This window comes from Nerophis ophidion, linkage group LG04 (assembly GCF_033978795.1).
Source record: "Nerophis ophidion isolate RoL-2023_Sa linkage group LG04, RoL_Noph_v1.0, whole genome shotgun sequence".
NCBI classification, from domain to species: Eukaryota; Metazoa; Chordata; class Actinopteri; order Syngnathiformes; family Syngnathidae; genus Nerophis; species Nerophis ophidion.
The window spans coordinates 15,511,822-15,536,953 of record NC_084614.1 but is presented as its reverse complement, the minus strand read 5'-3'; the positions used below and the strand labels follow the sequence as shown (position 1 = coordinate 15,536,953).

At 42.0% G+C, this 25,132-nt stretch overlaps 1 pseudogene; it reads right to left on the bottom strand.

Annotated features, from left to right (window-relative positions):
* Positions 1-331: 331 nt before the first annotated feature.
* LOC133550991 (elongation factor 1-alpha-like) lies at positions 332-24,235 on the bottom strand (annotated as a pseudogene).
* Between the last annotated feature and the right edge of the window lie 897 nt (positions 24,236-25,132).

The window sequence follows — 25,132 nt, the reverse complement described above, 5'->3', positions numbered from 1 at the left end:
CAGTAAATGAACAAGTAGATTAATAAACCATTTTCAACCACTTGTCCTCAATGTTGACAAAATAATAGAATGACAAATGATACAATATATTACTGCATATGTCAGCAGCTAAATTAGGAACCTTTGTTTGCTTACTTACTAATAAAAGACAAGTTGTTTTGTATGTTCACTATTTTATTTAAGGACAAAGTTGCAAAAAGAAACATGTTAACTGTACCGTAAGATTTTTTTTGTTAAAATAAAGCCAATAACGACATTTTTCGTGGTATCCTTCCTTTAGAAAAGTACCAAAATATAATACGTTTTTTTGTTAAAATAAAGCCAATATTGCCATTTTTGGTGGTCCACTTTATTTAGAAAAGTATCGAAAAGTACCGAAATACATTTTGGTACCGGCACCAAAATATTGGTATCGGGACAACACTACTCCTTGGTCACAACGGATTTGATGATGCCGACGGCCACCGTCTGCCTCATGTCCCGCACGGCAAAACGACCTGAGAGGACAAGGAGGAGATGCTGGGAAACCGTCGAAGGTCTGTGCCGCCATGTTGAAGGACTTAAGGCGCACTTACCCAGGGGAGCGTACGAAGAGAAGGCCTCCACCACCATGGGCTTCTGGGGAACCATCTTAACAATGGCGGCGTCTCCAGACCCGACAAACTCAGGGTTGTCCTCAAGCAGTTTGCCGGAACGGCGGTCCATCTTCTTGAGAAGCTCCTGGAACTTGCAGGCGATGTGAGCTGTGTGGCAGTCCAGCACGGGTGTGTAGCCGGCCTTGATCTGGCCAGGGTGGTCAAGGACCATGACCTGCAGAGAGACCATTTTGCTAAATTTGGCGAGCAGCTTATTGCGTACAATAGGTAGTCTGTAAGTTTGTCAAGTACCTAGGAGTCTTGTTCACGAGTGAGGGAAGAGTGGATGGTGAGATCGACAGGCGGATCGGTGCGGCGTCTTTAGTATTCCGGACGCTGTATCGATCCGTTGTGGCGAGGAAGGAGGTGAGCCGGAAGGCAAAGCTCGCAATTTACCGGTCGATCTACGTTCCCATCCCGTCCAAAGGCAAAACCTAGTAACTCACTTCTAGCTGATTTTGGAGAAAACAAAGGAAAACCAATCTATCTTGATGCTGTCTTACAAAGACCTACAAAGTCATCAGACACATAAATGTTTTCTTGAGCTTTCATTTTCTTGCCGATTGAGCCATGGATTGAATCTGCTCTCATGAACGTGTGCCCTTTCTCCAGATATTTTATCACAATCTCGGGTGGGCCCCGTTCTGCGTTTGCACATTGGGCAAACAGCGTCCAGTTTTTATTTTGACCTCCACAGTTATCTGCCCAAAACAGTATGCAAGGGGAAGAATCAAGAACAATACATTTAATGAAGGTGCTTGCAACGTCCTGGGCCAGTCTTCCAAATATCCCCTCGTGCCATAATATCACATAATCAGGTTGACCGTCGGCCCCCATTCGTGCAAATGTCTCATTAAAGACAATAAGGCGACTGACAAAGAAGCTCCGATTGGTCCCTTGAGATACTAGGTTTTTCTGTTGTATCCATGCGGTTATGTGGTAGTTGCTAGGTCCTGCCATGCGCGTAACAGCTTACTTACGGAACAAATTACAATATCGCATACACTAATGTAAAGCATATCACCTAGGAACTCCAAAATTATCAGCTCAGTTTTGACCAAAATTGAGTTACTGGGTTTTGCCTTTGGACGGGAGACCTATGGTCATGAGCTTTGGGTTATGACCGAAAGGACAAGATCACGGGTACAAGCGGCCGAAATAAGTTTCCTCCGCCGGGTGGAGTGGCTCTCCCTTAGAGATAGGGTGAGAAGCTCTGCCATCCGGGGCGAGCTCAAAGTAAAGCCGCTGCTCCTCCACATGGAGAGGTGCCAGATGAGTCACCCGAACACCTCCCTAGGGAGATGTTTAGGGCACGTCCAACCGGTAGGAGGCCACGCGGAAGACCCCGGACACGTTGGGAAAACTATGTCTCCCGGCTGGCCTGGGAACGCCTCGGGATCCCCCGGGAGGAGCTGGACAAAGTGGGTAGGGAGAGGAAAGTCTGGGCTTCCCTGCTTAGGCTGCTGCCCCCGCGACCCGAAATTGGATGAGCGGAATAAGATGGACGGATGGAGGTAAGTTTGTATTTTAGCCTCGTTCCTGTGAGAATTCTGCATGTGACTGAAGCATTAAGGAGTGGGACTATCCAGGAATAGGTGCAGAGTGCTCAAACTGTCATGATCCGCGGCTCAGATCATGTCATATTCTGGTTTTGTTCTGTTTGTATATCACATCCTGTTAGGTTTTTGTCTTCCTTAGTTCCTGGTGGCACTTTCTGTTTGATCCCGTTGCCATAGCCACGCATTAGTGTCACCTGCATCTTGTTTTTCAAGCGTACCTGCTCTGTGATTATCTCCTCTATTTAAGCCTGCCCTTTATGTTCATTCACTCTCGCAGTCTAGTTTGCTGTCCGACGCATCAGGTGACGTCGCTATCCCCGATTGTGGTAAAGAACTTTTTGTATTTGTTAGCTTCCACGCTATTCCTCTGTTTACCTAGCTCACATGCTAGCGCTTTCAGTTCTTTCTAGCTCCCATGCTATTTCTGTTTGTTTTGTCTTTAGTGCCTTGTGCAAGTGTTTTTGTTTTTAGTTTGTTCTTTAGTATAAATAAATAATTTCTTACCTTCACGCTGTGTCTTATCCGACTGCATCAACGAGAGAACGCACCCGCATCACCACACTGCCAGCAAAGTGTCACACAAACAACCAGTTAAGTTAAAGTTAAAGTACCAATGATTGCCCCACACACACACACACACACACACACACACACACACACACACACACACACACACACACTGGGTGTGGGGAAATTTGTCCTCTGCATTTGACCCATCCCCTTTATCACCCCCTGGAAGGTGAGGGGAGCAGTGGGCAGCAGCGGTGCCGTGCCCGGGAATCATTTATGGTGATTTAACCCCCAATTCCAACCTTTGTTGCTGAGTGCCAAGCAGGGAGGTAATGGGTCCCATTTTTATAGTCTTTGGTATGACTCGGCGGGGGTTTGAACTCACAACCTACCGATCTCAGGGCGGACACTCTAACCACTAGGCCACTGAGTATAGGTCTTGGAAGACTTGTCCGGTCTTCCATCCATACATTTACTACCACTAATCCCGTTTGAGGTCGCGGGGGGCACTGGAGCCTATCTCAGCTGCATTCGGGCGGAAGGCGGGATACACCCTGGACAAGTGGCCCCCTCATCACAGGGCCAACACAGATACTTAAAATGTTATGGATCATTATCAAGTACTAGGACGAGGCTGAACATGTTACACACAGAGAGAAAGCAGGAGCAGGCATGCTAATAGCTAAGCTAGCCACTAAGCTAGCTGGAAACAGGAGAAACAAGTGTTTAGTAAACTTTAAGAAGCATTATTACTCATTTGTGTATTATTTATGACTCAGTACTTAGTTTTTAGTGAGTTTTATTTTTGTTGCTGTAAGTAAAAAATGGGTCCGCTGAAGTGGCAGCTGGTTGCAAAAATGTGCTCTTAAGTCCCCCTTTTTTTTTTAATGTTTCCCTTTTGTTTTCATTAGTTTTTTTTACCTTTTGACTTAAACGCCCCCTGCAACAAGGGATGGCACTTTTGTGACTCTTGCGCTACTTTTAATACTTTTTGTGGCCTTTTTGAGTCTGCCATGAACCATGAATTGATTAACGTGGACCCGGACTTAAAAAAGTTGAAAAACTTATTCGGGTGTTACCATTTAGTGGTCAATTGTACGGAATTTGTACTGTACTGTGCAAACTACAAATAAAAGTTTCAATCAATCAATCAATGCACTGCAACCACATAATTTCCCCAACGTGGGATAACTAAAGACAACCCTCTTCTGTTGGAAGTGTAGCTGGAATCACGAAGACTATAATGCGCACCTAAAATCCTTTAATTTGCTCAAAATTCGACAGTGCGCCTAATTTTGGTTGTGCTTACCCAGCTCGAAGCTATTTTATTTGCTAAATGGTGAAATGAAAAGTGTAACCAGTAGATGGGAGTCACACACAAGCGATACATGTAGACTGCAATATGGCAGTCACACATAAGAGATACGTGTAGACTGCAATATGATGGCAGTCACACATAAGAGATATGTGTAGACTGCACAATGATGGCAGTCACACATAAGCGATACCTGCAGACTGCATATATGACTCAAGTAAACACCGAGTCATGTGGGGCGGCATAGCTCGGTTGGTAGAGTGGCCGTGCCAGCAACTTGAGGGTTGCAGGTTCGATTCCCGCTTGTGCCATCCTACTTACTGCCGTTGTGTCCTTGGGCAAGACACTTTACCCACCTGCTCCCAGTGCCACCCACACTGGTTTAAATGTAACTTAGATATTGGGTGTAAAGCGCTTTGAGTCACTTGAGAAAAGCGCTATATAAATATAATTCACTTCACTTATATGTTCCATTGAAAATATAAAACATTACACAAAAGTCTATCAAAATGTTTTAGTATGACTTTGGTAAGCTATGAAGCCGCACCGCTTGATGGATTGTACTGTGCTTCAACATGCGAGTATTATTATGGTGTGTGGATAAGGTAAGACATTATCTGGCGTTTTGTTTCGCAATATTATGCAAAAGAGAACTTTTCTTACCTGCTGATCTGTATTTCGGATCTGCATAAGTCTTGAAAATGTGCACGCGTCCGCCTTGGTAGTCTGTGGCGACACCGTAGTCGATAAGCTTCCTCTTCTTTTTCTATATCTTCTTGTTATGCAGTGTTGGGTTAGTTACTGAAAACCAGTAACTAGTTATTATATTTCGAAAGTAACTCAGGTACTAACTCAGTTACTTACACCAAACCTAATGGGTTACTGTGAAAAGTAACTATGTGGTTACTTCTTTTTTTCTAAAGCTCCCATTAATGCCCTTTTAGCCTTCATTTCAGTACTGTTATTGCACTGGAGAATAATACAATGTGTTGATCAGCGCTAGGGATTTTCAAAATGGGGTCCCAGGGACTTTGAAGGGAAACAGGGACGAGTAATAGATGGTATGTAATAAAAGAGAATACCGTAGTTCCTTGAATTGCCGCAGGGCATATAGTAAGCGCCTGCTTTGAATTACTGCCCGATCAAACTCGCTCCGCAAAATATTTAGCGCATGCTTAGTATTACCGCCTGTCATCATTTTCAAAATGGAGGAGGCTGATTTTAACACCGGTAATTTGAAATCGCATACAGCAGGGGTGTCAAACTCAAATACAGAGTGGGCCAAAATTTTAAACTGAACAAAGCCGCGGGCCAAGGGTGAACAAATTAACCTTTTAATAGGGACCCAACCAAGTTTTGCATTAAATATTGAACAAGCAAGGCTTATATAACTTTAGTGACATGCAAAATCCATTTTCAAACAATAATAATAATAATTAAAAAGATATAGCAATGGCATATCAAATAAAATTTTAATAAAAATTGTATGCCTTTTTTTCTATTTGCAATCTTCTGAGGTAAATATCAAATTTTTTCCACAGGCTAGTAATACATTTGAAAATAAAATAACAATAATGAATGCACAAAACATTCAAGCCTTGAAGTAGCAAGAGAAAATGCATGAATAAAACGTTAATTATTGGTCAGTTTGCTGGAAGTTTCCCGGAAGAGTTAGTGCTGCAAAGGGTTCTGGGTATTTGTTCTGTTGTGTTACGGTGCGGATGTTCACCCGAAATGTGTTTGTCATTCTTGTTTGGTGTGGGTTCACAGTGTGGCGCATATTTGTAACAGTGCTGAAGTTGTTTATACGGCCACCCTCAGTGTGACCTGTATGGCTGTTGACCAAGTATGCATTGCATTCACTTGTGCATGTGTGTGTGTGTAAAAGCCATTAATATTATGTGACACGCTGTTAGAAAAGCGGACGTGACGACAGGTTGTAGAGAACGCTAAAGGCAGTGCCTTAAATGCACGCCCCCAATATAGTTGTCCAGGTGGAAATCGGTAGGAAATCGGTAGAAATTCAGGAGAATGGTTGCCCCGGAAGAGGCACTGAACTTCGGGAGTCTACCGGGAAAATTAGGAGGGTTGGCAAGTATGAGTATTAGCGGTGAATGCGGTGTTACAGCGGCACCGATGCTGTATAACACCGGCGGGCCAGCTCTAATGCCAAATTGATATTGCCTCAAGGGCCAAATTAAATTACACGACGGGCCAGATTTGGCCCGCGGGCCAGAGTTTGACACCCATGGCATACAGGGAAGAAGATTAAGAGCTATTCAGTAGGATTTAAGGTCCACACACAAATCTTTCCTGCATGCCTTTGGTAAGTGCCGGAGTGAGAAGAGGTTTTAAAATAATTAGCGCATGCTTACTTTTACCGCATGCCTTTGGTAAGCGCAGGAGTGTGAAGTGGTTTTAAATTAATTAGCGCTCCGGCGGGAATTCAAGGAAATAAGGTAGTTTAAATATTGTGCTAATATTGTATAAATTATTGAATATTAATGAATTTCGGAATCGGAAAATCCTAGTATAACCAAAATTGTCTCTTATCACGATCGACGAGAAGTTATTTCGCCATACACAGTATATGAACTATGGCAACGGGACAGGTCTGGTCTTATTTTGGTTATGTTTGGCCTATGTTTAACTCTGCTCCTTGCCTCCCTTGTTTATGTTCTTGTTGCTAGGAGCGCTGAGTGTACACACTGGCTGCTGTTTGGCAATTAGGACACATTCATCACTCGTCGCTCCGTCCACTCGACGCCGAATTATTGTCCGACGGTTGCGACTGATGTTTCATATTAGCCTAATGCTATTTCCTACGTACATGCTAGTTCATGCTATGCTAAGTTTTGCCTTGGGCTACCCTTGTGTTTTGTATTTTGCCTCATTTAAATATCAAAACTTCATGTGCGCCAGTGCATGAAGCAAGGTCTATAAAGACATGGATGACATAGTAGATGAACTTGACTGGCCTGCACAGAGTCCTGACCCGAACCCAATAGAACACCTTTTGGGATGAATTAGAACAGACACTGAGAGCCAGGCCTTCTCCACCAACAGAAAAGTGAAGAGTTTGGGAACAACAGTAACTCAGTCAGAGTCCTGACCTGAACCCAATAGAACACTTTTGGGATGAATTAGAACGGAGAATGAGAGCCAGGCCTTCTCCACTGACAGAAAAGTGAAGAGTTTGGGAACAACAACAACTCAGTCCAAGTCCTGACCTGAACCCGATAGAACTTCTTTGGGATGAATTAGAACAGAGACTGAGAGCCAGTCCTTCTCCACCAACAGAAAAGTGAAGAATTTGGGAACAACAGCAACTCAGACACCAAGTGGTAGGCCACGTAAACTGACAGAGAGAGGTCAGCATAGCGCAAAGACTTTTTGCACAGTCACTTGCCAAAGAGCTCCAAACTTCATGTGCACCAGTGCACAAAGCAAGGTCCATAAAGACATGGATGACAAGAGTCTGGTGTGGATGAACTTGACTGGCCTGCACAGAGTCCTGACCTGAACCGGATAGAACACCTTTTGGGATGAATTAGAACAGACACAGAGCCAGGCTTTCTCCACCAACAGAAAAGTGAAGAGTTTGGGAATAACAGTAACTCAGTCCAAGTCCTGACCTCAAAATTTTTTGTTTTTTTTAAAGAAAAAAGAAAGAGAATAGAAGAGAAAAAAGGAAAAAAGAGAGAGAAAAAACAAAAGATCAAAAATGCTTTTCTTGCCCACCACACTGCATCTGCCTTCTGCATACTTGGCATTACGAAGATCACCAACATGTCAGTTCGCAACAGCTATCTTTTTATGGCCCAGGCCTACACACACCTGAGCGTTGAAGTACTCAGCCGCCTTGGGTGGGTCTTCTTCGCTGTCGCCAGCGACGTAACCACGCCGGATTTGTTTGACGGACACATTTTCTACCCAGAAGCCGACATTGTCGCCGGGCAAAGCCTCTTTCAGAGAGTCGCGGTGCATCTCCACGGACTTGACCACAGCGGTCAGGTTGGGGGGAGCGAAGGTGACCACCATGCCGTGCTTCAGCACACCGGACTCCACGCGGCCCACAGGGACTGTTCCGATACCTGCGTGGGGACGATAGGGGATGGAAGGAGGTCTGACAGGCCTTGTAAGAAAAATGACCCACCTTCAATTTTGTAGACGTCCTGCAGGGGCAGACGGAGGGGCTTTGAGATGACACGAGGAGGAGGACGGAGGGCATCCAGAGCCTCGTATAGGGTGGTTCAACTGCTCACTGGGCCCACAATATTCCAGCCCTTGAACCAGCTCATCTAAAAAATAAAAAACGTCAAACCCATGTTCCCAGCATAAACATTTGTATAGATGCAGTACATTGCCAAAGGTATTTGGCGACCCATCCAAATGATGAGAATCAGGTGTCCTAATCACTTGGCCCGGTGTATAAAATGGGCCGCTCTCAGTCATAGGATGCCACCTGTGCAACAAATCCAGTCGTGAAATTTCCCCGCTCCTAAATATTCCAAAGTCAACTTTATTATAAGAAAAGTCAAGAGTTTGGGAACAACACCAACTCAGCCAGGAAGTGGTAGGCCACTGTGGGGTTCTTCGGACCACCGAGCACTGACGTGACAGCCCGGTTCGGGTTCACAATACGGTTTTATTTTCCAATCAAGTCTGTCACTTGCTTTGCAGCAATTGTTTTTGTGTCCGTCTCAGGCTCCCTCTCGCTCTTGCTTCAGCTTCAACACCTCTCTCCTCCCGGCTGCTGCCTTTTAACAGAGCGACAGGTGATTAGATGACCAGGCCCAGGTGGGCCATCTACGGACCTGCCTATGATTTCGAAGCCGGTCCTGGCACACCCCGCTTTGCTGCAGGCCCGCAGGCCACGCCCCCCTCCACGGCCACATAAACTGACAGAGAGGGGTCAGCGGATGCTGAAGCACAGAGTGCAAAGACTATGCTACAGCGCTCCAAACTTCATGTGCCCCTCCAATTAGCCCACGTACAGTACGCAGAGAGCTTCATGGAATGGGTTTCCATGGCCGATTATCTGAACCTAAGCCATACATCACCAAGTCCAATGCAAAGCGTGGGATGCAGTGGTGTAAAACAATGGTTCCCAACCTTTTTGTAGCTGCGGACCGGTCAACGCTTAATAATTTGTCCCGCGGCCCGGGGGGTGTCCTTTTTTTTTCTTTCTTCTTCACCAAGTCCAATGCAAAGCGTGGGATGCAGTGGTGTAAAACAATGGTTCCCAACCTTTTTGTAGCTGCGGACCGGTCAACGCTTAACAATTTGTCCCGCGGCCCGGGGGGGTGTCCTTTTTTTTTTGTCATGAAAAAGGGAGTTTTTTGTGGTTGGTGCACTATTTGTAAGTGTATATTGTGTTTTTTATGTTGATTTAATGAAAAAAAAAAAAAAATGTTATTCTTTTTTTTATAAAAAATTCTTCTGCGTCCCGGTGGTTGGGGACCACTGCTCTAGAGCAGTGGAGACGACTTCGCTGGACTGATGAATCACGCTTTTCCATCTGGCAATCTGATGGACCAGTCTGGGTTTGGAGGTTGCCAGCGGAACGCTGCATTGAGCCGAGTGAGAAATTTGGTGGAGGAGGAATTATGGTGTGGGGTTGTTTTTCATTAGTTGGGCTCGGCCCCTTGGTTCCAATGAAAGGAAATTTGAATGCTACAAGATATCAAAACATGTCGGACAATTCCATGGGATGGCACTTCAAGTTCATATGTGAGTAAAGGCAGGTGGACAAATACTTTTGGCAATTTAGTGTATCACACACGCCTCACCTTTTCACTACGCGACAGCAAGTTGTCTCCGTGCCAGCCAGAGATGGGCACGAAGGCAACGGTGTTGGTCTTGTAACCGATACTACTGATATAGGTTTTGACTTCCTTGGTGATTTCCTCAAAACGCTCCTGGCTGTAGGGGGGCTCGGTGGAGTCCATCTTGTTGACGCCAACGATGAGCTGCTTCACACCGAAGGTGGAGGCCAGCAGGGCGTGCTCGCGGGTCTGTCCGTTCTTGGGCATGCCGGTCTCAAACTCGCCAGCGGCGGCGGAGACGATCAGCAAGGCGCAGTCGGCCTGGAATCGAGCCCTCGGTTGAATGTCGGCCGTGAGAATTGAATTAGTACTGAGAGATACCTGAGAGGTTCCGGTGATCATGTTCTTGATGAAGTCCCTGTGCCCTGGGGCGTCGATGACTGTCAGAGAGTACTTGTCGGTCTCCAACTTCTCCAGAGCAATGTCAATGGTGATGCCGCGCTCACGCTCCGCCTTCAGTTTGTCCAGGATCCAGGCGTACTTGAAGGAGCCCTCTCCCATCTACACACACACAATGAGGTCAAATGAGCCGACGTTGACAAAGTTCCCAGCACTGATCTCCATTTCTACACAGTTGGAGTCGTGTATGAAGACAGTTTCAATTAGCTGAATTTTCTTTTTAGTCTGTAAGAAATTAATTAACCCCTTGACCTGTAAGAATAAATACAAACCTTGTTTCCATATGAGTTGGGAAATTGTGTTAGATGTAAATATAAACGGAATACAATGATTTGCAAATCATTTTCAACCCGTATTCAAGTGAATGCACTACAAAGACAAGATATTTGATGTTTATTATTTTTGCTAATAATAATTAACTAAGAATTTCATGGCTGCAACACGTTACCAAAGTAGTTGGGAAAGGGCATGTTCACCACTGTGTTACATCACCTTTTCTTTTAACAACACTCAATAAACATTTGGGAACTGAGGAAACTAAGTGTTGAAGCTTTGAAAGTGGAATTCTTTCCCATTCTTGCTTGATGTACAGCTTAAGTTGTTCAACAGTCCGGGGTCTTGTTGTCGTATTTTACGCTTCATAATACGCCACATATTTTCGATGGGAGACATGTGTGAACTGTAGGCGGGCCATGAAAGTACCCGCACTCTTTTACTACAAAACCACGCTGATGTAACACATGGCTTTGCATTGTTTTTATGAAATAAGCGGGGGCGTCCATGATAACGTAGCTTGGATGACAACATATGTTGCTCCAAAACCTGTATGGACCATTCATCATTAATGGTGCCTTCACAGATGTGTAAGTTACTCATGCCTTGGGCACTAATGCACCCCCATACCATCACAGATGCTGGCTTTTGAACTTTGCGCCTATAACAATCTGGATGGTTATTTTCCTCTTTGTTCCGGAGGACACCACGTCCACAGTTTCCAAATATAATTTGAAATGGGGACTCGTCAGACCACAGAACACTATTCCACTTTGCATCAGTCCATCATAGATGAGCTCGGGCCCGGTGAAGCCAGAGGCGTTCCTGGGTGTTGTTGATAAATGGATTTCGCTTTTTATAGTGGAGTTTTAACTTGCACTTACAGATGTAGCGACCAATTGTAGTTACTGACAGTAGTTTAATGAAGTATTCCTGAGCCCATGTGGTGATATCCTTTACACACTGATGTCGGTTTTTGATGCAGTCCCGCCTGAGGGAATAAAGATCCGTAATATCATCGCTTACGTGCAGTGATTTCTCCAGATTCTCTGAACCTTATGATGATTTTACGGACCATAGATGGTAAAATCCCTAAATTCCTTGAAATAGCTCGTTGAGAAATGTTGTTCTAAAACTGTTCGACAATTTGCTTACAAATTGGTGACCCTCGCCCCATCCTTGTTTGTGAATTACTTAGCATTTCATGGAAGCTGCTTTTATACCCAATCATGGCACCCACCTGTTCCCAATTAGCCTGCACACCCGTGGGATGTTCCAAATACGTGTTTGATGAGCATTCCTCAACTTTATCAGTATTTATTGCCACCTTTCCCAACTTCGTTGTCACGTGTTGCTGGCATCAAATTCTAAAGTTAATGATTTGTAAAAAAAAAATGTTTATCAGTTTGAACATCAAATATGTTGTCTTTGTAGCATATTCAACTGAATATGGCTTGAAAAGGATTTGCAAATCATTGTATTCCGTTTATATTTACATCTAACACAATTCCCCAACTCATATGGAAACATGGTTTGTAACAAACATGGATTAAAACGGCTAAAATTTGAGGGACAAGCGGTAGGAAATTGATGGATGGACAGGCATTAGGACGCAGGTGCAGAAGTGCGTAGAGTAGCCAAAAGTTACAGACATCTCTGCGCTGCTGACCCGTCTCCGTTCGGGACGGTCTCCTGCTGGCCCCACTATGGACTGGACTCTCAGTATTATGTAAGATCCACTATGGACTGGACTCTCACACTGTTATGTTAGATCCACTATGGACTGGACTCTCACACTATTATGTTAGATCCACTATGGGCTGGACTCTCACTATTATGTTAGATCCACTATGGACTGGACTCTCACACTATTATGTTAGAGCCACTAAGGAATGGATTCTCACTATTATGTTAGAGCCACTATGGACTGGACTCTCACACTATTATGTTCGATCCACTACGGACTGGACTCTCAGACTATTATGTTAGATCCACTATGGACTGAACTCTCTCTATTACGTTAGATCCACTGTGGACTGAACTCTCACTATTATGTTAGATCCACTATGGACTAGACTCTCACTATTGTGTTAGAGCCACTATGGACTGGACTCTCTCTATTATGTTAGATCCACTATGGACTGAACTCTCACACTATTGTGTTAGAGCCACTATGGACTGGACTCTCACTACTATGTAAGATCCACTATGGACTGGACTCTCACTATTATGTTAGATCCACTACGGACTGGACTCTCAGACTATTATGTTAAATCCACTATGGGCTGGACTCTCACTATTATGTTAGAGCCACTATGGACTGGACTCTCACACTATTATGTTCGATCCACCATGGACTAGACTCTCACTATTATATTAGAGCCACTATGGACTGGACTCTCACACTCTTATGCTAGATCCACTACGGACTGGACTCTCACTATTATGTTAGAGCCACTATGGACTGGACTTTCACACTATTATGTAAGATCCACTATGGACTGAACTCTCACTATTATGTTAGATCCACTATGGACTGAACTCTCACTATTATGTTAGAGCCACTATGGACTGGACTCTCAGACTATTATGTTAGATCCACAATGGACTGAACTCTCACACTATTATGTTAGCCACTATGGGCTGGACTCTCCCTATTATGTTAGATCCACTATGGACTGAACTTTCACACTATTATGTTAGATCCACCATGGAGTAGACTGTCACTATTATGTTAGATTCACTATGGACTGGACCCTCACACTTTTGTGTTAGAGCCACTATGGACTGGACTCTCACACTATTATGTTTGATCCACTATGGACTGAACTCTCACTATTATGTTAGATCCACTATGGACTGCACTCTCACACTATTATGTTAGATCCAATATGGACTAGACTCTCACTATTATGTTAGATCCACTATGGACTGGACTCTCATACTATTTTGTTAGATCCACTATGGAATTGACTCTCACAATATTATGTTCAATCCACTATGGACTGGACCCTGACTATTATGTTAGATCCACTATGGACTGAACTATCACTATTATGTTAGATCCACTGTGGACAGAACTCTCACACTATTATGTTAGATCCGCCATGGACTAGACTCTCACTATTATTTTAGAGCCACTATGGACTGAACTCTCACACTATTATGTTAGATCCACTATGGACTGGACTCTCACACTATTATGTTAGATCCACTATGGACTAGACTTTCACAATATTATGTCAGACCCACTCGACGTCCATTGCATCCGGTCTCCCCTTCGAGGGGGGGGGGTTTACCCACATTTGCGGTCCTTTCCAAGGTTTCTCATAGTCATTCTCATCGACGTCCCACTGAGTTGTGAGTTTTTCCTTGCCCTTATGTGGGCGCTGGGCTATATAAATAAACATTGATTGATAGAGTTGTACTTAAGAGTATCCTTACCTTAGTACAATGAATCAAGTAAAAGTACTCATCCAAATAGTGACTTGAGTAAGTATGCAGAATAACTACTCAAGTACTGAGTAACTTGTGAGTAACTTCTGATTTATTTCATTCTTGCGCGCCACGAAGGCCCAAAACGGACATTGCTAGTGTTCCTCATGTGATACGATTGTTCAGTTTGAAGGTTACCGGTCTGAAATTTCTCCAGGGAGTTTTTTTATGGTTTCAATAGGATACAAACAAAATATACACTATTTCTCTCCATAACCCTTTCAGCCCCATTGATTTCCACTATAACTTATCTTTTTTTTAACAGATTGTAATCCTGTGCTTGTTACATGAAAACCAAATTAATGTCATTCTTGCAGAATGGAAAAACAGGAACATATTGCTGTGGTGTAATTGTGCCCCTTAACCACCAGATGTTGCCAGAAAATCATGAACATTATTCCCAGAGTTTTGATGAGCGTAAAAGAGTTAAACAAATAATGGTTTTAATTGGTCCAGGTTATCGGGGACTGTTATTACTGACGGACAGAGGTCGCGGTGTGACTGCAGCCAGGCACGTAAGAAAACTCTCGTCTCCATGGCAACGTTTGTCGCTTTCACTCATTTGCCACTTTTCCACTAATGCAGGGGTGGGCAACCCAGAATGTTGAATGTTCTGGACCCAAATAACAAAAATTGTCTGGGTCCGAAGCCAACGTGAGGGTGGGAGGGGGGCTCGCCGTTGAGTTTACTGTTACGGTAGCACAATTAGCCCCGAACGGGCTAACATCACGGCTAACGTGTTACACGTCCGATTCGCCCAGCGACTCTGTCGGAGTATCAGCGCCAGGATCCAGTGCACCACAGTTTTGTATTGTCGCTCGGTCTTTCGTCGGAGTGCTTCGGAAGCTACTGGACCGCTCGTCTCCCCGAGAGAGACACACAGGGAGAGAGAGAGAGCGAGAAGGCGGGCGAGCGAGGGAGGAAGAGCGCGTGCGGGTCTAGTAGAAAAGCGGCAAAACGCAAGTGACGTCAATGTTCGGCCCTCGAGAGCCACATACCACGCTGTGATTGGTAGATTCCTTCAGCTCCGCACACAACGCTGTCAAGCGCCATTCATATAAAACTCGCGGGCCACACTAATATTAAACTTTCATAATAAGGTGGGGGCCGCAAAATAACGTCTCGCGGGCCGCAAATGGCGTGTCTGAGACCGCTGCTATAAATGTTGGTATCGACTCGATATCAAGAAAATATACAGGGCTCAGTTTATAGATGACCTTCAGAGAGACACCCTAAATAGTATTACTCCCCAAGATAGCAAACATGTAAAATCATACAAATGACTTCAACAGCGGGACAAAGATATTAGTGAAAGTAAGGGACCGTCAAATATGTACATCATGCCAGTATTGTTTAGATGTCATGTTGCAGGGGTCACCAACGCGGTGCCCGCGGGCACCAGGTCGCCTGTAAGGACCAGATGAGTCGCCCGCTGGCCTCTTCTAAAAATAGCTCAAATAGCAGTACTTACCAGTGAGCTGCATCTATTTTTTTTTTTATTGTATTTATTTACTGGCAAACTGGTCTCGCTTAGCTCAACATTTTTAATTCTAAGAGAGAAGAAAAACTCAAATAGAATGTGAAAATCCAGGAAAATGTTTTAAAGACCTGGTCTTCACTTGTTTAAATACATTCCTTTATTATTTTTACTTTGCTTCTAACTTTCAGAAAGTCAATTTTTGAGAAAAAAATACAACCTTAAAAATTATTTTTTGATTATTAAACACATATACCTTTTTACCTTTTAAATTCCTTCCGCTTCTTTCCTGACAATTTAAATCAATGTTCAAGTTTTTTTTTTTAAATTGTAAATAATAATAAATAATTTTTAATTTAATTCTTCATTTTAGCTTCTGTTTTTTTGACGAAGAATATTTTTTGAAATATTTCTTCAAACTTATGATTAAAATTAAAAAAAAATATTCTGGCAAATCTATAGAATCAAATTCAAATCTTATTTTAAAATCTTTTGAATTTCTTTAAAAAAATTTGTTCTGGAAAATCTGGAAGAAATAATGATTTGTATTTGTTAGAAATATAGCTTGGTCCAATTTGTTATATATTCTAACAAAGTGCAGATTGGATTTTAACCTATTTAAAACATGTCATCAAAAATATATGTTTATTGTGAGAAATCATTAAGATGATCAATGTTTCCACAAAGATAAATATCATTAATTATTAATAATAACAGAGTTAAAGGTAAATTGAGCAAATTGGTTATTTATGGCAATTTATTTGAGTGTGTATCAAACTGGTAGCCCTTCGCATTAGTCAGTACCCAAGAAGTTGCTCTTGGTTTCAAAAACGTTGGTGACCCCTGTCATGTTGCCATTTGGATCGATCCACCCACCTCTTATTTTCGAGCAATAACATGAACGTGATACAAACATTTTGAGTTTTCTTCTCGATCTCCCTGATGATTCTCTCGTCGATGCTGCCGGTCTTGTAGATGAGATGGCCGGCGGTGGTGGACTTGCCGGAATCGACGTGGCCGATGACCACCATGGTGATGTGGATCTTATTGAGCGGCATTCAAGCTGGCTTCTCTGTCACATGGTTATAACTCGTTAGAAGCGGGAAATATTAAATAAAACAAAAAACTCCATACACTCAAGCAACGACATTGTGAGTCCTACCAAAAGGTTACAATCCAGTTAAAAACCTAAGTTAAACATACCAGCCTTCAATTAAACATCTTTCAGTAAAAATGACCTACCTGCAACACAGGCAGAAAACAACAGACAGACTCCTGATTGGGACAAAATAGAGTAGGTATTACCTCTGCACACCTTTTATAGTGGTCTCCGTTAGGGCGTTGGACCTAAATTTCGGTGTAAAGAACCTAAAAACTTAAGACACAGGTTAGACCAGCACACATCCTGTCAGTGAAGGGATAAACAGAACGCCTGAAGGCTTTCTTTGGCATAAAAACAACCTGACAGGTGTGTCAGTTATTTTCAAACACATTTTTATTAGTTACCAGCAGCTTTCTTTCTAGTGGAAGTTGTTGCATTTGAACATCCAATGCACGGTTCTAAAGGGTGGTTCAGGATGATGACCCGCAAAAAGACAAACGATGACGAATCAGCTAATTGTAAAGGTCAAAAAATCAAATGGTATGTGAAGGAGGGAGTACACACGCCTGATCTTTGAAGTTCTCAGGACCCTTCACTACAAAAAGTCAGTGTTCAAAAATAAGAAAAAAAGATACAAAAATGGGGGGTATTTTACTTAAACTAAGCAAAATGATCTGCCAATAGAACAAGAAAATTTGGCTTGTCAAGACTTTTCAAAACAAGTAAAATTAGCTAACTTCAATGAACCCAAAAATACCTTAAAATAAGTATATTCTCACTAATAAGTGTACTACTATACGAGTACGTATTTTTTATTGTTTCTTTGAAAATAAAACGGCAGTCTATTTGGCTGTCATCTGTTTTAATATGAGAAACAATTGTGTCAAAGTCATGATTTTGTTTTACGTTCTTAAAATAAGAAATTCTTACTTTAAAAAGTAGTTTTATACTTGTGAGTGTTGATGACACAGCTTTGCAACATTTGATATTCTAGTTTCAAGCATGTTTTACTCAATATAGGTCATCAAATCTCAGCTACAAGCTGTAATATTTTACTGAGATCATTTAGGACCTAAACACTTAAAACAAGTATAAAATCTTATGTATGGCCGCGCAAGTCCCGGGATGCCCAAAATGTCCATAACACACCCAGCCGAGTCCCATGGGGAGGGGGGATGAAAGTTGGAAAAGTCATCAAAAGTCCCAAAAATGTTCAAAATACCTACACAGGTTCAAATCCCACAAGTTCTGCCGCCGGCCGGGATGCCCAAAATGTCCAAAACGCGCCCAGCAAAGTCCCACGGAGAGGTGGGGAGAAAAGTGAGAAAAGTCGGTGAAATGTTCAAAAGTCCCACCCGGGTTCGAGTGTTCACTCAAACTTAAACTCGAACCCGGTTGGGACTCGAACCTTGGTAGGTATTTAGAAAATTTTGGGGGACTTTTGCCGACTTTTCAAATTTTTCCCCCCTACATCCCGTGGGACTTTGCTGGTTGCGTTTTGGAAATTTTTTGTATCCCGGGATTTGTGTGTCCGACGGCGGGACTCATGGGACTGGAACCCGGGGAGGTATTTTGGACACAATTGGGACTTATGAACATTTTGGCCGCCTTTTCCCCCTCTTCTTCCCCGCCTTCCTGTGCAGCATTGCTGGGTGTGTTTTGGACACTTGGACAAAAATAGTTTCAAGCATATTTTACTCAAAATAGGTCATAAAATGTCAGAAACAAGCTGTAGTATCTTACTGAGATCATTTAGGAGCAAAACCCTTAAAACAAGTAAAAGACTCTAACATAAAATCTGCTTAGTGAGAAGAATTATCTTACCAGACAGAAAATAAGCAAATATCACCTTTATTTGAGATATTTCATCTTACTTAGATTTCAGTTTTTGCTGTGTTGAGTGGGTCACCGGCGGCGCAACGACGACAGATTTTCTTGACGGACGCGTTCTTCCAGTTGAAGCCGGCGGACGGCTTAGGCAGAGAGTCTTGGTGCATCTCCACGGACTTGACCTCAGTGGTCAGCAAAGGTGACCACCATGCAGGGCTTGAGCACACCAATCGCCCCCCGGGTACTGTTCCAATGCCTGAAAAAGGGGGAAACCGTCAATTAGATGTTTGGCGTTAATAGTCTCGCGTCTCAATACCAACAGTCCCATACCTCCTGAGTTGTGCAATGGTTTTTTTCTGCTCTGACCTCTGATCCTTGTGTCCCCTTTCACTACTCTGCTCTGTTTAATTAGTTTGAGCAAGGACTCTTCCACAGTTACAAGAGTTAGTCAATCATGTGAAGCCCTCAGGGTCCCCCACGATGTGGTCTCTCCTGCATTTAAAACCAGTGTTTTTCTTGCAGAGGACAGCCTGTTATTAACATTTCAAATAGCAGTTTGTCTTGCCATAGTTAAAACCCTTCTGGGCAATCCTGTTTTAGCTAATTTGAGGCCCATTTCTTAAAGGGGAACATTATCACAATTTCAAAAGGGTTAAAAACAATTAAAATCAGTTCCCAGTGGCTTGTTTTATTTTTTGAAGTTTTTTTCAAAATTTTACACCTGCCGGAATATCCCTAAAAAAAGCTTTAACGTTCTTGATTTTCACCATTTGCGATGCGACTGTCCATTTCCCTGTGACGTCATACAGTGCTGCCAATACAAACAACATGGCGGTTACCACGGCAAGATATAGCAACATTAGCTCGGATTCAGACTCGGATTTCAGCGGCTTAAGCGATTCAACAGATTACGCATGTATTGAAACAGATGATCGGAGTATGGAGGCAGATAGCGAAAACGAAATTGAAGAAGGAATTGAAGCTATTGAGCGAATAGCTATTGACGCTATTCGGCCATAGCATGGGTGTACCTAATGAAGTGGCCCATAGCATGGCTGCCTTATTAGCATCGCCGGCAAAATGTGCAGACCAAACGATCAGGACTTTCAAATCTTGTGACACTGGAGCAACTTAAATCAGCCGATTGGTAAGTGTTTGTTTCACATTAAATGTGGGTATCTAGTTTCAAATTTACATACAGCTAGCGTAAATAGCATGTTAGCATCGATTAGCTGGCAGTCATGCTGCGACCAAATATGTCTGATTAGCACATAAGTCAACAACATCAACAAAACTCACCTTTGTGATTTCGTTGACTTAATCTTTGCAAAAGCATCTGCAGGTTATCCATACATCTCTGTGCCATGTCTGTCTTAGCATCGCCGGTCAAATGTGAAGACACTTTGGTACATTCAATGGGGGTCTGGCGGCAGATTCCTTGCCAGTGGTGCAACTTGAATCCCTCCCTGTTAGTGTTGTTACACCCTCCGACAACACACCGACGAGGCATGATGTCTTCAAGGTTCCAAAAAATAGTCGAAAAAACGGAAAATAACAGAGCTGAGACCCGGTGTTTGTAATGTGAAAATGAAAATGGCAGGTGTGTTACCTCGGTGACGTCACGTTCTGACGTCATCGCTAAAAGACCGATAAACAGAAAGGCGTTTAATTTGCCAAAATTCACCCATGTAGAGTTCGGAAATCGGTTAAAAAAAATACATGGTCTTTTTTCTGGAACATCAAGGTATATATTGACGCTTGCATAGGTTTGGTGATAATGTTCCCCTTTAACTGCCCTTCCCTTCAAATATGTCTTTTTTACCCAGTTAAATACTTTTTCAGGGGACCATGACATTTTAGAGGTCTCTCAGTCTGGGTTTAAACCAGTGTTTCTTAACCGTGGGGCCGTTTCTCAGCTGTGGTCCTTACAGGTCGCAGCGGTAATCAGTTGTAATACACTTTTCCGCCACTTGTCGCAGTAGTGACAATCTCAAACAAAGAGAAGAAGACTGGAGCTCAAGTCATAGAGAAGTTTCTTAAGCGCAAAAACTATGACTAAAGTGAAGCTGTATTTTCATACACACTTTCATTTTATTGACAGAATAGCTACAAAACATATATTATGTATTATTAATTCATTTTAAATATTTTGGCACTAATATGTAAAGTATTTATTCATCAATCCTTTACTACGCAGTGTATTTGATTAGTGTTTATTTTTGTAATCAGCCTGACCTAAGCCTTGTAATGATCTTTTTGATTGACACATGCTTTCATATCTTTTGACATGGTTGTAGGTTAGATATATTTGTTGAATACGATTAAAATCAAGAGTAAGATTACTAATTCAGTGTTAATATATGAGTGGGCACTGGGCCCCTCGGTAGTGTAAAAGTTGCACCCCAAGGTCAAAAAGGTTAGAAAGCCCTGGTTTAAATCCCTCCATAGTACAGAGTCAGCAGTAATAAGAGTTTTTTAATGACATCATCTGAGCAACTGACTTATGTGGTCCTGTGATTTTAGCATTGCTGGATTTAACAGCATTCGATACGGCCATAATATTTAAGGCACTCAAAGCGCTTCAAAGAGAAGTGAGAAGCCATTATTAAATCACATTGATGGTGGTAATCTACATTTGTGTGACCGGCACTGGGAGCATGGGTGAAGTGCCTTGCCCAAGGACTGCCTTGACTTCGTTGAAGTCATATTTAACCAGTTATTTACATCAACGACAGCAATATGTTGAGATCGATGATCATAGGTCAGAATGTATGAATATTGAATGTGGAATTCCACAAGGTTCGATTTTAGGACCCAAACATTTTACTTTATATATAAATGATATTTGTGAGGTTTCGAAAATTTTACAGTGTGTATTATTCGCAGACGATACAAATTTATACTGTTCAGGAGATGACTTGAAAATCTTAGCCAATAATATTAAAGAGGAAATGGTTAAACTAAAATTGTGGTTTGATATAAATAAATTATCTTTAAATTTGGAAAAGACTAAGTATATGGTATTCGGTAATAAAAGAAAGATAGAAGTTAGTTTATCCATAAACAATTTGAAAATTGAGAAGGTGTCTGAAATCAGATTTCTTGGGGTCATCTTAGATGAAAAGTTGACATGGAAAGCTCATATAATGCATGTGAAAAATAAGGTATTTAAAAGCTTATTTATTTTGAACAAAGTTAAATATAGTTTTACATACAACACAATGAGAATGTTATATTGCTCAATTATTCTACCTTATTTCAATTATTGTGCAGAAATATGGGGAAATACATATCATAGCAACATAATGCCTTTATTTCTTTCACAGAAAAGAGCAATTCGAATCATTTTTAAAGTAGGATATAGAGACTACACAAATCCACTCTTCATTAGGTCAGGATTACTAAAACTAAAAGACATTGTAGAATTGAATACACTATTAATGATGTTCAAAGCGAGAAATAAAGTTCTTCCGAAGGACATACAAAAGTTATTTGTGTTCACATCTGAAGATGAGAACCACAGAAGGCCGTATGACTTTAAACATCCAAGAGCGCGAATAAATTTGAAACAAATGTGCTTGTCTGTTGTTGGTGTGAAAGCATGGAATTCTCTAAACAAAGACTTAAAAAGCTGTAAGAATATATTTGTATTTAAAAAAAGTTATAAAAAGAGAAAACTGAAATTATATCAAACTGAGTTTTGATTTAGATTGGACGTGTCATTGTGAAAGTGCTTAAAGGAAAATGGAAAAGTATGTTGGAGTTTGGGTGTTGGTGGAGGGAACAGTTATAATTCATCTAAAATACTGTAATTTGTGTTAAAAAAAAGGGGCAGATAAATATAAGAATATAATCCTTCCATCTGCTCCTTTCTGATCATGGAAATGTATGAGAAAGAAAAACAAAAAAAACAATGACAGTGTCAATTGTACGTGGCTTGTAAATATGCATTTTCATGAAAGGAATAAAAATAAATGATGATGATGATGATGATATTTAACAAATAAAACCTTCTTTGTGAATGTTGCTGGCACAGAATCTTCTGTTGCTCCCTTGACATGTGGGGTACCACAGGGCTCCATTTTAGGACCACTGCTGTTGTCCATTTACCGCGGGGCTATTCAACTACATGGATATTTCGTCAGATAGTGTCCACGCAGGTCTTTGGGACTCTGTTTACTTTAAGGCCTACTGAAATAAGATTTTCTAATTCAAACAGGGATAGCAGGTCCATTCTATGTGTCATACTTGATCATTTCGCAATATTGCCATATTTTTGCTGAAAGGATTTAGTAGAGAACATCCACGATAAAGTTCGCAACTTTTGGTCGCTAATAAAAAAGCCTTGCGTGTACCGGAAGTAGCAGACGATGTGCGCGTGACGTCACGGGTTGTGGAGCTCCTCACATTGTTTACAATCAGAGCCACCAGCAGATATAGTGATTTGGACCGAAAAAGCGATGATTTCCCCATTAATTTGAGCGAGGTTGAAAGATTCGTGGATGAGGATAGAGAGAGTGAAGGACTAGAGAAAAAAAAAGATAAAAAATAAAAAGGCGAGGGCAGTGGGAGCGATTCAGATGTAATTAGACACATTTACTAGGATAATTCTGGAAAATCCCTTATTTGGTTATCGTGTTAGTGTTTTAGTGAGATTATATGGTACCTGAAAGTCGGAGGGGTGTGGCCACAGGTGTGGTGACAGCCAGTGTCTTCGGTGGGAGGAGGTAAGAGAGTCCGCAGCTGCAGGAGGACGCTAGCTCCGCTCATGTCTACGGTAAGAGCCGACTTACTACCACAATTTTGTCACGGAAACCTGCCGGTTGACATGTGGTCGGTAACCATGTTCGCTTGACCGCTCTGTTCCATAGTAAAGCTTCACAATCAGGAATGTAAACAAGGAAACACCGGATGTGTTTGTGTTGCTAAAGGCAGCCGCAATACACCGCTTCCCACCTACTTCTTTCTTCTTTGACTTCTCCATTATTAATCGAACAAATTGCAAAAGATTCAGCAACACAGATGTCCAGAATACTGTGTAATTATGCGATTAAAGCAGAGTACTTATAGCTTGGATCGGGCTGGAAAAAAATGTCCGCTACAACCCGAGACGTCACGCGCACGCGTCAACATACCGACGTTTTCAACAGGATACTTTGCGCGAAATTTAAAATTGCAATTTAGTAAACTAAAAAGGCCGTATTGGCATGTGTTGCAATATTAAGATTCCATCATTGATATATAAACTATTGGTAGTAGTGGGTTTCAGTAGGCCTTTAACTGCAAAGTAACACATCGGCTTTCACACTGCACTGTCTATGAACTCATTATTCTGCCCTTGCATGTGCAACTTCTTAACAGTATGAGGAAAAAGAAACTCCAATTTTTGTTGAGGATGGATGTTCCTTCTGTTGAATTATTCTCCTTCCTAAGTGTAACTCCCTCCACATAGCACTGACACAATGGCTTTCTTGAACTGATTTATTGAAGGCTTTCATTCCCTTCAATTCACCGTGAAAACTGTTAATAAAATAAAGCACGTTACAAACGTAAAAATAACATGCACAGCATGTGGCTCAAACATTTACCGAAGTAAAATACAAACACAAATGACAAATACCTCGTTGGCCTGCATGCTTCTTTTAGGAGGAAATTGTGATCTTCTGGCTCTTGTGGCCCAAACGCTGAAAGTCCTTGTGACACTTTTTAGTCCTTGTAACCATCAGTCGCTCTCTTTATCCCTTCTCATTGCATCAAACAGATTTTCCTCATACCCGGAAGTAGCTTCCTTATATCCGTTCACAGACCAATCAAGACACTTCGAAACAAACACATGCCCACGAACCCAACAAAAAGGCATGAAATTACATTTTTAACCATAGTAACTTAAATAAAGCCTTCTTATGAGCTTTTATACATTTTGATTTAAATTCCCTTTTGTGAACTTAACTTATTCTGTTTTTAGAGAAATAAAACAAATTATAATTATTAGTCGCAACAGTTACACTAAGTTTTATTTCTTTACACTTCTTCCATCATTTAGGTTTGTAAGACTTAATATATGAAATGAATTGAATTGAATTGAAATATTTATTTCAAACCTGCACAGTACAACTAAACACAGTTTTTGTTTTTTTTACATGTTGGCAAAGATATTTATGCAAGGCTTGAAAAGGGGTTGGATGAAGCAGCTGCTTATAATAGCCCAACCCCTCTCACTCATACCACATTTGACATAAACAATATAATACAAAAACAATACTTTATAAACAAAACAAGAAAAACTCCTGTACACTAACAATACCATGAGACAAGACAAGACAAGACAAAACACACACATGCACACACGGGCCCAAACACTCTCCGACCATACACCTCTCTCTCTCTCTCTCTCTCTCTCTCTCTCTCTCTCTCTCTCTCTCTCTCTCTCTCTCTCTCTCTCTCTCTCTCTCTCTCTCTCTCTCTCTCTCTCTCTCTCTCTCTCTCTCTCTCTCTCTCTCTCTCTCTCTCTCTCTCTCTCTCTCTCTCTCTCTCTATAGATATATATTTTATATAGGGACGGCGTGGCGCAGTGGAAGAGTGGCCGTGCGCAACCCGAGGGTCCCTGGTTCAAATCCCACCCAGTACCAACTTCGTCACGTCCGGTGTGTCCTGAGCAAGACACTTCGCCCTTGCTCCTGATGGGTGCTGGTTGGCGCCTTGCATTGCA